The sequence below is a fragment of the Athene cunicularia genome, assembly GCF_003259725.1.
Source record: "Athene cunicularia isolate RWA chromosome 4 unlocalized genomic scaffold, athCun1 chr4_part2, whole genome shotgun sequence".
Lineage (NCBI taxonomy): Eukaryota > Metazoa > Chordata > Aves > Strigiformes > Strigidae > Athene > Athene cunicularia.
The window spans coordinates 19189359-19201017 of NW_020799099.1; the positions used below are offsets into that span (position 1 = coordinate 19189359).

The 11659-nt window shown below is 42.7% G+C and overlaps 1 long non-coding RNA gene across 3 annotated transcripts; it reads left to right on the top strand.

Annotated features, from left to right (window-relative positions):
• Window positions 1-109: 109 nt before the first annotated feature.
• On the top strand, window positions 110-11433 carry LOC113479545. Of its 3 annotated transcripts, XR_003398301.1 has the most exons (5): window positions 110-241; window positions 7145-7363; window positions 9062-9161; window positions 10038-10167; window positions 10411-11432. It is a non-coding gene; the product is annotated as an uncharacterized LOC113479545 (long non-coding RNA). The 3 variants fall into 3 exon arrangements; XR_003398300.1 differs by having other exon boundaries at window positions 10038-11433; XR_003398299.1 differs by lacking the exons at window positions 10038-10167; window positions 10411-11432 and having other exon boundaries at window positions 9062-10020.
• Window positions 11434-11659: the final 226 nt, after the last annotated feature.

The window sequence follows — 11659 nt, forward strand, 5'->3', positions numbered from 1 at the left end:
TGCAGCCGGCCGTCTCGCAGACGCGGGTCTCCACCGCCGCCATGCTGCCGGGCTGCCACAGGCGCGGCGCGGCGAGCGGCGAAGGCGGGGGGGGGGGAAAGGAGGAGCAGCCGCCCGGCGGCACCTCCGCGCAGACGCGGGGAAACGGAGGCTGGACCCTCAGGTGCCCTTCAGGACTCGTAATTTCCCCCAGAGGGCAAGGACAGCGGCGGCCTAGCGGCTGGGCTGGCGAGTGGCAGAGGTGAGGAGCGGGGTGAGTGTGTCTGTGTATATATGTGTGTAAACCAGGCTCCTAAATCTTGCCTACGTTTCCATGAGCAGGGCAGAAGAGAGGTCGTCGCCTTCGCTCCCCATGTGGTTTTTTTTTTTTTCATCGCTCAGGCCGTGTCCCAGATTTTTCAAGCGGATCTGCTTTAGTGTCGAGGGCGGCGTTGTCTGTGGGGCTGTGTGGTCTGTAATCCTGCTTTGGCTCTGTTTTTAGCTCTCATTTGGGGGGCGGGAAAAAACATCACCGATTCAGTGTTTAGTAAGGCAGTAACTAAAATTAGAAAAAATAAGCTGCACGTAGTCATGGTGGCGTTATCACAGGAAGGATGCTGTTCGTCTTCCTGCAAAGAGAAAGACAGTAAATTGACATTTAACAGCTGATAGAAATTATTTTACTAAAATAACACCCACAAAATTTGCTCCAAGAATAAGTAGTTATACCTGTCTTTCCCTTCCATCACAATAAGAAGAGTTTGGAGCCAATTCACATTCTTTTTCTAAAGGCAAACGGGGTTATCCCATTTTAACGTAATTGATGGTAAAATTCTAAAGGAGTAGGAAAGGCACACAGTATCGCAACAGTGCAAATTAAATATCTGTTCTTTATATCATACCAGTGAGCTGTTATAAAACTAAGTCTGATTAATACATACATTATATTTCTCCCATTTACATGGGTTCATCTCAAAGAAGGTACTACTTGTGCCCATAAAGCTAACTGGGCTTATGTTTTCTGAGTATTGCTGTCAGAGCTGTTGACAATAAATACTAAAACATCTCTAACGTTTTGTCACTGCAAGACACTTTCTACTGGTTCTGAAGTCAAGAGGAAATTGCTTTTACAAAGAACATGGAGAGATGCCGAATGAGTAGGAGAATAGCTGCAAAAGACTAAAGGGCACATGTTTGCCAGATCCAGCCATTAGTGCTGGGATCCCACTCCTTGTTTAAATCTCAGTTGTCTTCCCACTAGCTGTCGGGCACAGCCTGTGATTTCAGTCAAAACTTCACAGGATCAGATTGTTTCTTCCTGCTTCAGTGTCATTGACTTCAGTGAAACTACACCAATCCTTATTCTGGTCTTAGTACACAAAATATTCTCTTCAATTTCCGGGCATCCAGGTGACCCCCTAGAAAGTTTGGATTCAAAATCCAAACTATAATCTCTGGATTTTCTGCAGTTGTATTCTATCCACTGTGGTCTTCTGGCCCCATCCTTAATAAAAATAAAAGTATGTATTTCCTAGGCTTAGAGGTTAAGTGAAAATTTCTGCTTACTAACTTCAGAACAGAAAAACATACATCCTATTCCTTTGTCAGAATAAGTGTATTCATATAAACATACTTGCTATTATGACAGTGTAATTGGTAAAAAGTGACTAAGTAGCCCAGCTGATTAGGGGACCAAGGTGACAGATAACAAAATAGTTGATCCTGGTTTGTTGTGTGATAAACACTTCATTAGCATGGTCAGACAGCCAAGGGAATTTGATGCCATGTTATTACTGAAGTGTAACTGCGGGTGGACACCTGTCTTTCTGACAGTTCTCACCTTCACTTATCTAGTATCAATAATACTTGTATCTGCCTATTGTTTGTAGAAAAAGAATATTGTGAGAATGAATTAGGAAATGTTTCTAGGATACTTGTAAAATACAAAGGTTGCAATTATGATTTTCTTCAACAGGTGAAAACAGCTACTTATTAATTCATGCAGCTCATGCTGTGACAGCATTTAGGTCCAAATTCTGAAGACAGGCAACCAATTACCAACCAACATCATGAAATACCTTTAAAGGACACATTCACAAATTGTGATTTTATATATTCCAGATCCAAGTAATTATTACGTCTTGGTTTAACCTTCTTAAAGCAAAATGTTACTGAATGGGCAGAATCACGCTTAAATGATCCATGTTTCTAGCAGGTATTGTCCTGTGTACAGCCCGTGAAAAATCTTCTCCTTTTCCAAATAACCAACAAATCAAGCTGTCAAGCAACACAAGACAGGTACCTTCATATGCTTTAGTTGCTGCTTTGTGCCATTTAAAGAAGCCTAAGGACTTTAGACATCATTTACCTGGTTAAGCAGGGTTTACAAGTACTTGGTGTCACTGACGTATAAAAAACCTGAAGCATACTGGTTGATCTAGTCCACTCTCTCCTGCTCCGATGTCATCTGCTTCCCAATGAGATTTCAGTATAATCATTACTAATAATTTAGGGTACTTTACTAAACTTTGTTAGTATTTAATTCATGTTTAATTTCATGTCTGAGCATAAGCTTACCATTTGCTTCTATTGTGTCTTTCAGTATCCTTACTGGGACAATGTCAGTATATGTTTGTGCTCATTTTATAGTGGTTGACAATGATGCAGGTTAGGAAAAAAGAGGGCTCCCATTCTAACTAGTAGACAGGTTTCATTCTGTAAAGTTTCATTTATTTGCTGCATTTCTGAAGTGCAGCATAAGAGCATGCTGTTTCCCTGCTTACTTGAAGATGCAAGTATGCATAGCAATTGAACACTTTTAAAATATATGTAATTTAAAGAACAGTGAGCACCCTAATTGAAGAATTAACAAACTTGCTTACTTGTCCTCCTCAGTGTTTGAAAAGAACACAGACTACATTCATAGATCAGCCAGGAATAACAAACCGAAAGATTTGACCTAAGATTTTTTTGTTGTTGCTGTTGCGATGACTTTTACTTTTAAACAGCCCTGTATTATCATCCCCATAGTAAAAATTATGTGGATTCTGTCGTATTTCAGTGCTTTTGTTTTCCAATTTGGCCTTGATTTTCTAATTTGATAAGTGAACCGATTCATGCCTCCTGGAGGTCTATCCACTGCCATTTCCCATTATCTGGTGGCACACTCATCCTCACCGGGGAAGTTTACTGACCTTTGCTGTGACCTTCCCTGAGTAGAGCTCTTCTGTCTCTGTCAGGCTTTTCATGTCACTGTCTAGCTGCCTGTCCCCTTGTGTCACAGACAAACACACACAGAAGCACATGAGTCAGAAATTTTATAGCCCATTCATGATCCTTGATTTATGCCAGTGCTGTATTCCTGCTGTCCTCCCAACTTCTCCAAAGCGATGCAAGGCTGGGAGTCTGTGAGGTTAGCAGGCAAGGGCAGAAGGAGAGGTCAGCAATGTCTCATGGGTCAGATCGCTGCTGCAAAAAGGCTAGAGCAGCTGGCAGCTAAGACAGCTGCTGGTTAGGAAGAAAATGGCCACTGAATTTGACATTACTTAATTAAGAGCGTGCTTTAGCTCGTGTTCCCCCTCCTCACTTTGCTTCTGTAGGTTGCAGTAGTGGGGGTTGGGCAATCGCACTTTCCCAGTGAAGCTCTTGGGTATAGTAGCTGTCTTCTGTTCGGGCTCATTGAAGACACAATTAAATGCCTCTTTGTCTAGCGATAGCTGAAACAATGCAAAAATACCACCCAGGAGCTAGACCACATGCAAATGTGTACTATTATGCCTTGGCCAGATGGTGCGGGCACTTACTGAGATTCTCTTACCAAATGCAACAGTTATGTAGGTTGTGTGTGTCTGTACGTGCACGTAAAAAAGAGAAATGGCAAAAACATCACAAGTGAACACAAAGACAAATGTCTCAAAGATGGCCACAAAAAAATACATAGCGTGATTTTAAAAAAATAAGAGCGAAAGAGAACCTTTGTAAGAAACAGTATCCAGAAGAAAAGACAAACCTGTGGTCAAAGCAAAATAGTCTTACTATGGTCAGAGAAAAAAAAAGAATTTATAAACATCCTCTGCTAATGAACAGAGTTGCATTAAAGAAATGCCTGTCTCTGTTTTTACTCTTTAAAGAAAAATGATTTGAGATTTCAAAGTCAGGCTAATTCTGGAAATCAAAAGAGTTTGCAATATATTGTAAGCCCCTGCATTGCTCTTATTCCTTCCATTGGTGGAGATACAAAGTAAACTACTGAAAGGCCCACTACAGCCACAGTGCATTCTGGAGCAGGCTCACGCAAAGCTAATTCAAACTGTGCTTTCTCTGGGGTTTTTTTGTTGTTGTTTAAAAAAACCCAACAAAATCAAACTATGATCAGATTTTTAATCACATAGAACCCAGTGATTCTAGAATTGTTATATCACGGATGTGAGTGATCTGCTCCCTTTCCAATCAAATCAGTAAGACACGGGTGTGCAGAGCAATTAGTGCTTATACTTGCACACCCCTGACTTTGATGTCATACTTTGCAGAACAAAATAGATGTTCTTAACAACTACTTAGATTCATGCTGAAAACTGGTAGAGCCCTAAAGTGCGTGAGAATTACTGAAGAAGAGATATTCAACGTTTCTTTCCTTCAGAGTCTTTTTATCCTCTAACTTCAAAAGGTTTGATTTTCTGGATGTATCTGGTGATACCTCTTTGCCTTCTATCTTAATTTTCCTTTTATCACTTGTAAGGCAGCCCCATCACTTGTGAGGATCTTGTTTATGTGTGTCAGTGACTTGAAGATTACAGTAGCTCATAATCCTCTCACTGCTATTATAAATTGTTGGATAACTTCTGATGTCACCTTTAGAGGCTTTGTGCCTCTGTAATTCAATAAATCAAAGAAAAACACATACCAAATTACAACACATGCTTACTTCCTATTTGCATTGTAATATGGTAGGCCATGTTCTGAACTCAGATGTACTATATTCATCTGTCTTATTAAACATGTTAGTAAGCATACCTGACGTATAGATTACTTCATGCTGTTAGCTCTGTATTGCATAAGAAAAATGAAATAACCAAATGCTGTATGACATTCAGTATCGTTTGGTGGTTAACACTCATTCACAGTTCTTCTCAGTAAAATGACATTCAAAACTATAAAATACAGGTCTGTAAGCTTGGTTCATTGAGAATAAAAATAGAAAGTTAAACCTAGAAGAAGCTGAAGATAAAATGATCAGAGAGGAAGAGAATCCTGGATGGATTACCTTTATTTATGTTAAGAGACTTAAAGGTAGGATTAAAATAGGCAGTCAGTAAGTATGTATGGTTTCCAGACAGGTAAAATGGAATATCATATTCATCTGGCAACATATTAGGGAAATAAATAGGAAGACTTATTAATTACTGTATTCACGTTAAACAGTCTGTAAAGAATTACTAGGAACCAAAGTTTATAAAATAGATAAAGTGAAGACTGTGACAGTGGACAAAAAACAATGCTTCTGCATGTATTGACATACTTGCTGAACGTACAGATTTAATACATTATGTATTTATTTTGCCACCGTAACATGGTTTAACATTATACATCATAGGGAGAAATATTTTCTTTCTTAATTTCTCTTTTACCAGTGGAAGGATATGTCTAATTTTATTTTGAAAACTTTTTTGTATTTATTGTATAAAACAGTATTATAAAAGGTTAAGAACTTAAATACATTTTTGTCATGTTTTCCTTTAGAGACATCAGGTGGCAGATAAAAATATTACTTTATTGAACCCTCTACCTTCCTTAAATAAAAATCAAATCATAACACTAAGATGGATTCCATGGCAGAAAAAATACAGCAGAAAATGTACCGTTACAATGCATTTTCACTATAACCAATGGCCATTCAGTGTTCTACAAACAAATAGAGTAGAAAGCAGCTTTACTCCATCTCATAGTAGTAAAGAAACAACAAATATAATCCCTGCGCTACCCTGTTGGCTCAGAGACTATGGCCAGTCTTCAGGACTGTGTACTGATACTGCCAGTAACAGATACCTTTTATTAAAACATTCACATATCCATCCCCTATCTGCAGTTCTGTAAAAATCTTGAAGTCCTGAAGGGAAGCCCTTTTCTTGAGTACCATAAGCCCTTCCTGGTACTTTTTCTGCAGGCACAGCATATCTGTGGATGTGGATTTACTTGCACCTCTGTGTCTTCCAGGAAGTCTGACAGTAGCACAGCCCCTGTAGGAGTTACTGAGCCAGGCAACATTTTAGTCAGTGTTGACCGGATTACAGAGTGACGGGAAGTTCACCTCCTATGAAAACCATTTTGGTTTTGGAAAAACTGCTCTTTAAGTCAAATCCAGTTGACAAACTTCTTAGAAATCAGTATCTGCACAGATATGTCAAGCCTAAAGAAGGAGATTTTAGAGGAATACAAATAATTACTGTCTTGTTCCATAATTAACCAACCAATATTGGGTCTGGTTTACTAATAGTGAAATTCCATGGTGGATCAAGTAGATCAGCAAGGGCAGAAAATACAGCAAGAGCAGGAGACTTCATTGCTTGTATGTAGATTGTACAATCGTTACACCTAGATGTAACACAGAGACTGACTTTTTAGGCATTTTCAGTGTCTCTTCCATGGAACAGCTTGTTAGAAAGCCCACAAGAAGATAGACAGCTTTAGACTTCACCCTATTTGAAGAGCCATTCTGTGACAACCGCCTTATCATACTTTGATGCAGCATCATTACAGGAACAGCAGCAGCCAAAACATTCAGCAAATTTGTCCTCGGTTTCAAAAGAAGACCTATGTAAAAATAAGAGATTTTGTTAAAAAGTAACTTTAAAAATGCAACTAAATTAAAATCTTAGAGGCAGCAAGGAAGCTGTTTTAAGATGCACATTTTAGAAATTTCAGGTCTATACACACTTGGATTATTAAGGAAAGCTTGAGAATGAGCAAAAGGGAGGGACCACAGGTATACAACAGGCTAAAGGAGGCTATTAGAAACAAGAAGCTTTCTTTAAAACAAGATGAAGTAATACTGAAATGAAAAAAGTAGAAAAAACCTACATATTCCTGCAGATTAAATGTAAGAAAACAGATTGGGTCCCTCCTCAAAGGTATCAAAGCTAATAATAAATCTTTCTTCAATCCTTAGGAAAAGGAAGCCTTTCAGAAGTATGCTGGACTAATTGATAACCATGGTATTATCAGGAGTACTCAAAGAAAATAAGGCTGTTGCAGAGAAGTTCATAAACTATTTGAGCTGGTGTTCACCAGTGGATATCCTGGAAATGGAAGGGATTTTGGAGAGAATGGATGAAACTGATAAAATAACAGTAAGAAACCACTAGGACCAGATGGAAATTGCTAACAGGTGTGAATAACTACAGTTTGAAAAGTGTACCCATACCTGGTGTCTACAGGATGGGATGTCATTTTTTAAAAATAATTCCATGGAAGACAGGGTGCCTGATGGGCTGGGGCAGGAAGTCTGCTCTCTCTCCCTTCCAAATTAATAGAAAGTATAGTGGGCAATAGAACTAGTGGACACCTGAATAAATATGATCTACTTGGAAGAGTCAACACGTCATATGAAGAGGAAATTCTTCCTTACTGTAGTGATTTGAGCCCAGAGGGCAACTGAGCACCATGCAGCCCCTTGCTTACCCCTTTCCCCTCAGGAATGGCAAGAAGAAAATAAAGCCAAAGGCTCAGGAATCAAGATAAGAATGGGGAGGGATGACTCAACCATTACAGTCATGGGCAAAACCAGACTCATTAGGGGAAGAAAAAGAACATCAGTTTAATTTGAACACTATCAACAACAACATTTAACAGAGTAGGACAGTGAAAAGCATTACCACATCTTAAAAACACCTTCCTCCACCCCTCCCTTCTTCCCTGGCTCAGCTTGCTCACAATTTCTCTACCTCTCCCCTCCAGTGGTGTAGGGGCCAGGGGACAGCGGGGGGGGGTGGGGTGGGGTGTGTGTGAGTCCCACCCATCCTTCCTCCTCAAGGGGAGGACTCCTCACACTCTTCCTCTGCTTCAGCATGGGGTCCCTCTCATGGGACACAGTCCTCCACAAACTTTCTCAGGCATGAGTCCTTCCCACAGGCAGCAGCTCTTCCCAAGCTGCTCTGGCACTGGTCAGTCCCGCATGTCACAGTCTTCCCAGTGCAGAACTACAACAGTGGGGGCTTCTTCCCACAGAGTCCCAGCCTTCTTCGGGCACAGCCACCTGCTCCAGCATGAGGTCCTCCACGGGCTGCAGGTTGATATCTGCTCCACTGGTGACCCTGCCCTCTCACCCATGGGTGCAGGGGGGTCTCTGCTCCTGCTCACCTCCCCCTCTTCCTCTTCTTTTCTTCCACTGACTTCGGTGTTTGCAGACGTGTTCTCCTCATAACTCCATCTCCTCCTCCTAGGTTCCCCTTCTTAAATACATTATCACAGATGCACAGCCACCATCACTATTTGGCTGTGCCTTGGTGCAGAGGTGGGTCTGACTTGGAGCTGGGGGACCTTTGAGAAGCTTCACACAAGGGCCACCACTGTAGCCCCATCTCCCACTACCAAAAACCCCTGCCACACACACAGACCCAGCACACTTACGAATGTACTCAATTCCCTGAAAAGTCAACCTACATGTGGAGAAAAATGGCTTTATATAGTCTTAATTGCATTTTCAAGGGCTAACTCATCTGCTTGGGGCAGATAAGGGAATGCATAGCTATCTGAAGTATCTGGAATATTTATCTCCAATCACATGTTTCTCCCCTAAACAGCTGTTTCTCTCACCTCTTCCCAACACCTTCCTTAGATACCTGGTTCCCTTAAAACTTAGTGCTGAATAAGGTGCATCTCAGTCCCTCTGTCACCTCCCTTAACTTCCTCTGTTCTCAGGAATGTAACTTCTTATTTCCTTTCTGTCATGAGATGAGCAATACCGTCCTGACTCTGGAAAGTCATTTCAAGGGAGAGAGCTTTAAAAGGTAGATTTCTGGGGGGAATTGAGAGAATTTTAACCACTGTATTTACAAACCCTCTATTCCTCATGCTGTACCTCCAGTTCTAGGTCACCCTGAAGAGTGGATACTGTGTCAATGTGCAGGAATGAACCTGGTCTCAAAGCCTAAAAGCACCCTCCTTGCTAATGAACTCTTTAGCAGGTAAAGCAGAATGGATGCCTGTGCAGATCCTCTACCAGGCTTTCTTTGAAAGGAACATTTCAGAAGGAAAATTAAATACTTCTCTCCGGATGCTGACAGGAATTCTGCACTGCTACAGCCTTTTCTCATGGAACCAACTTCGAGCTCAAACATACTGTTAACCGTCTTGTACTGCTGTATTTCTACTGTTCATCTTATCAGGTGTCATTTTTGCTCATAAACAACAGTCTAAAATATCAGCTCTGCTATACTGCTTAAAGATCTTATTTGTTAAAATAGCCCAATTTAATTTTTAGACCCTTTTTGGAAATTAGGAGTGCTGTGGCAATTCAGATATCCTTTACAGCCTTCCGGTCTCCTGTCGAACCATCAAAAATCCCAGCTGTGGTAGGCCTCATTTTGTGTTTGATTTCTGGAGGGCTGCACCCTGCTATTTGCACAAAGCAAAGCAATAGTTTTCTTTTATATTGGCTGGAATAAATTTCTCAGAACTTCTAATTCATTTAGTCAAGGGCCAAGGGCTGGGGAAAATGTCACTGCTGCAACCCCTGTAGCTATTATGGTCAGAAATACAGTTCTAACTGGTGGTGGAAAGAGACTGAGACAGCTAAAACCGGAACAAAACATTAGCAGTGTTGAGTGTTACGGCCTCTTGGTTTTAAATTAACAGCCCATCTATCTCTGTCATCTCCTCTCGTTGAGACGGCTGCACCTTTCAAGATTCTGTATTTTGAGATGCTATCTTCTAAGCAAATAGGGGCATGATGTCTCTCCTGGAAACATAGCTTTTTAGCTGTGTAAAAAAAGCTATGTAAACTAGCTTTAGAGTTGTTACTGACACACAAATGCTGAATGTAAGCCTGCCTCTACTTTCAGACACATCCTGACCAAGGGGAGAAGACACATCCACGTGGCAGTTCATGTGCAGGCATAACAGCAGATAAACCCCAAAATATTCCATGGCCCACCAAACAGTAGACATTTGGCTAGAGGACATTTTGCCCGGGTGAGCCTCGCAGTGGCTTAAACTGCCAGAAGGGTTTAGGAATAGTGTCCCATGTGCTCTGGAGGGTGGGAACTGACAGCACCTGGAGGTGTCCTTGAGAGATGCAGTGTCCATGCTCTCTCGTACAGGCATGTCCTTAGAGCTAAGTACAGTTCTTGACGCTCTGAATTATTGGGGAGAATCTGGTTTGTGCCAGAGAGACATGCCTAACACTTTTGAATTTCTGTGCCTGTTTGCCAAAAGCCGAAGCACTCACCTGGTAGTGTGAGTTGTCTCACACTATGCCTGTGAGTGCTCAGCCTGCGCTCCCTGGCTGTGCTGCATTTCCGTACTGAGTATTACCTTCTCCTGCTCCCTGTGGTATAAGAAGGAAATGGGGGCCCATGAGCCAAGAAGGATCTGCAGCACACTTTCACCAAGTTCCTGATGTAGACAACTGGACCAGCTGTCCAGGGCTTGGCAATTTGCTCACAACGTTCAAAGCTTCAGCACCCTTCATCGTCAAACCTGTCTAATCCTTCCTTGGCCAGAGAGCACCTCTCCCTTCCCTTCTCCACACGCCTCAAACGAGCTCTACTGACAGCCCTGAGGAGTTAGACATGGGGGCTGAGGGTAGTGTGGTTTCCATGTTTGCATTCTTTCACAGGGAAAAGGTCTTAGATGGGCTGGGCTCTACCTCTGCTGACAGACACCTTCCTGCAGAGTTGGGAGAGTGAGGGGAATCACAGAATTGTCTTAAGTTGGAAAAGACCTTGAAGATCATCCAGTCCAACCATTAACCTAACACTGACAGTCCCAACTACACCAGATCCCTCAGCGCTATGTCGACCCTTCTCTTAAACAACTCCAGGGATGGGGACTCCACCACTGCCCTGGGCAGACCAAGAGATGGGAAGTGCTTTTCACTTCTCTCTTATCCTACAAAGTGCCTTGTCCCCGTGCAGAGAAGACATCCCACCTCTGGGCTTCGTTCACTGCTGCCCCATACCTGCCTGACACAGAGCCTGGCCGCAGCCGGGCACCGGCAGCCTCACGCTTTGGATGCGCTGGTGTTCCCGACGCCAAACTGCAGCTGCCTCCTGGCCGTCAGGTTTGAGAAGCAGCTGTCTTTTCTCAGTTTGCTGCCTTTCTTTGCCTGCTGAGGCTCGGTCACCAGCCGTGTCGCAGTCCAGGCCGAGTACTAAGTCAATTAAATGTGGAATCGGCAAAAGGTCAAGTTAAATGAAACAAATAAAGCACACGGTCTCAAACACCGGGCTCGTCTGCAGTGAGTGTCAGCCGCCATGCGTTTAACTCGGTGCTCGGACGCCGGTAGCTTTTCCCCGGGGAGCAACAGGCAGCCGAAACCACCGTCTCTCGAGCCACCCCCTTCCTGCGCGGGCAAACCGGACGGGCGCCGGGCCCCGTGTTCGGGGGAATACCGGGCCGCAGGGCGTCGGGTACCCTCCGTGTGCCGACAGGTGTCCCCCGGGAGGGTGGTGCCGCCCCGCCG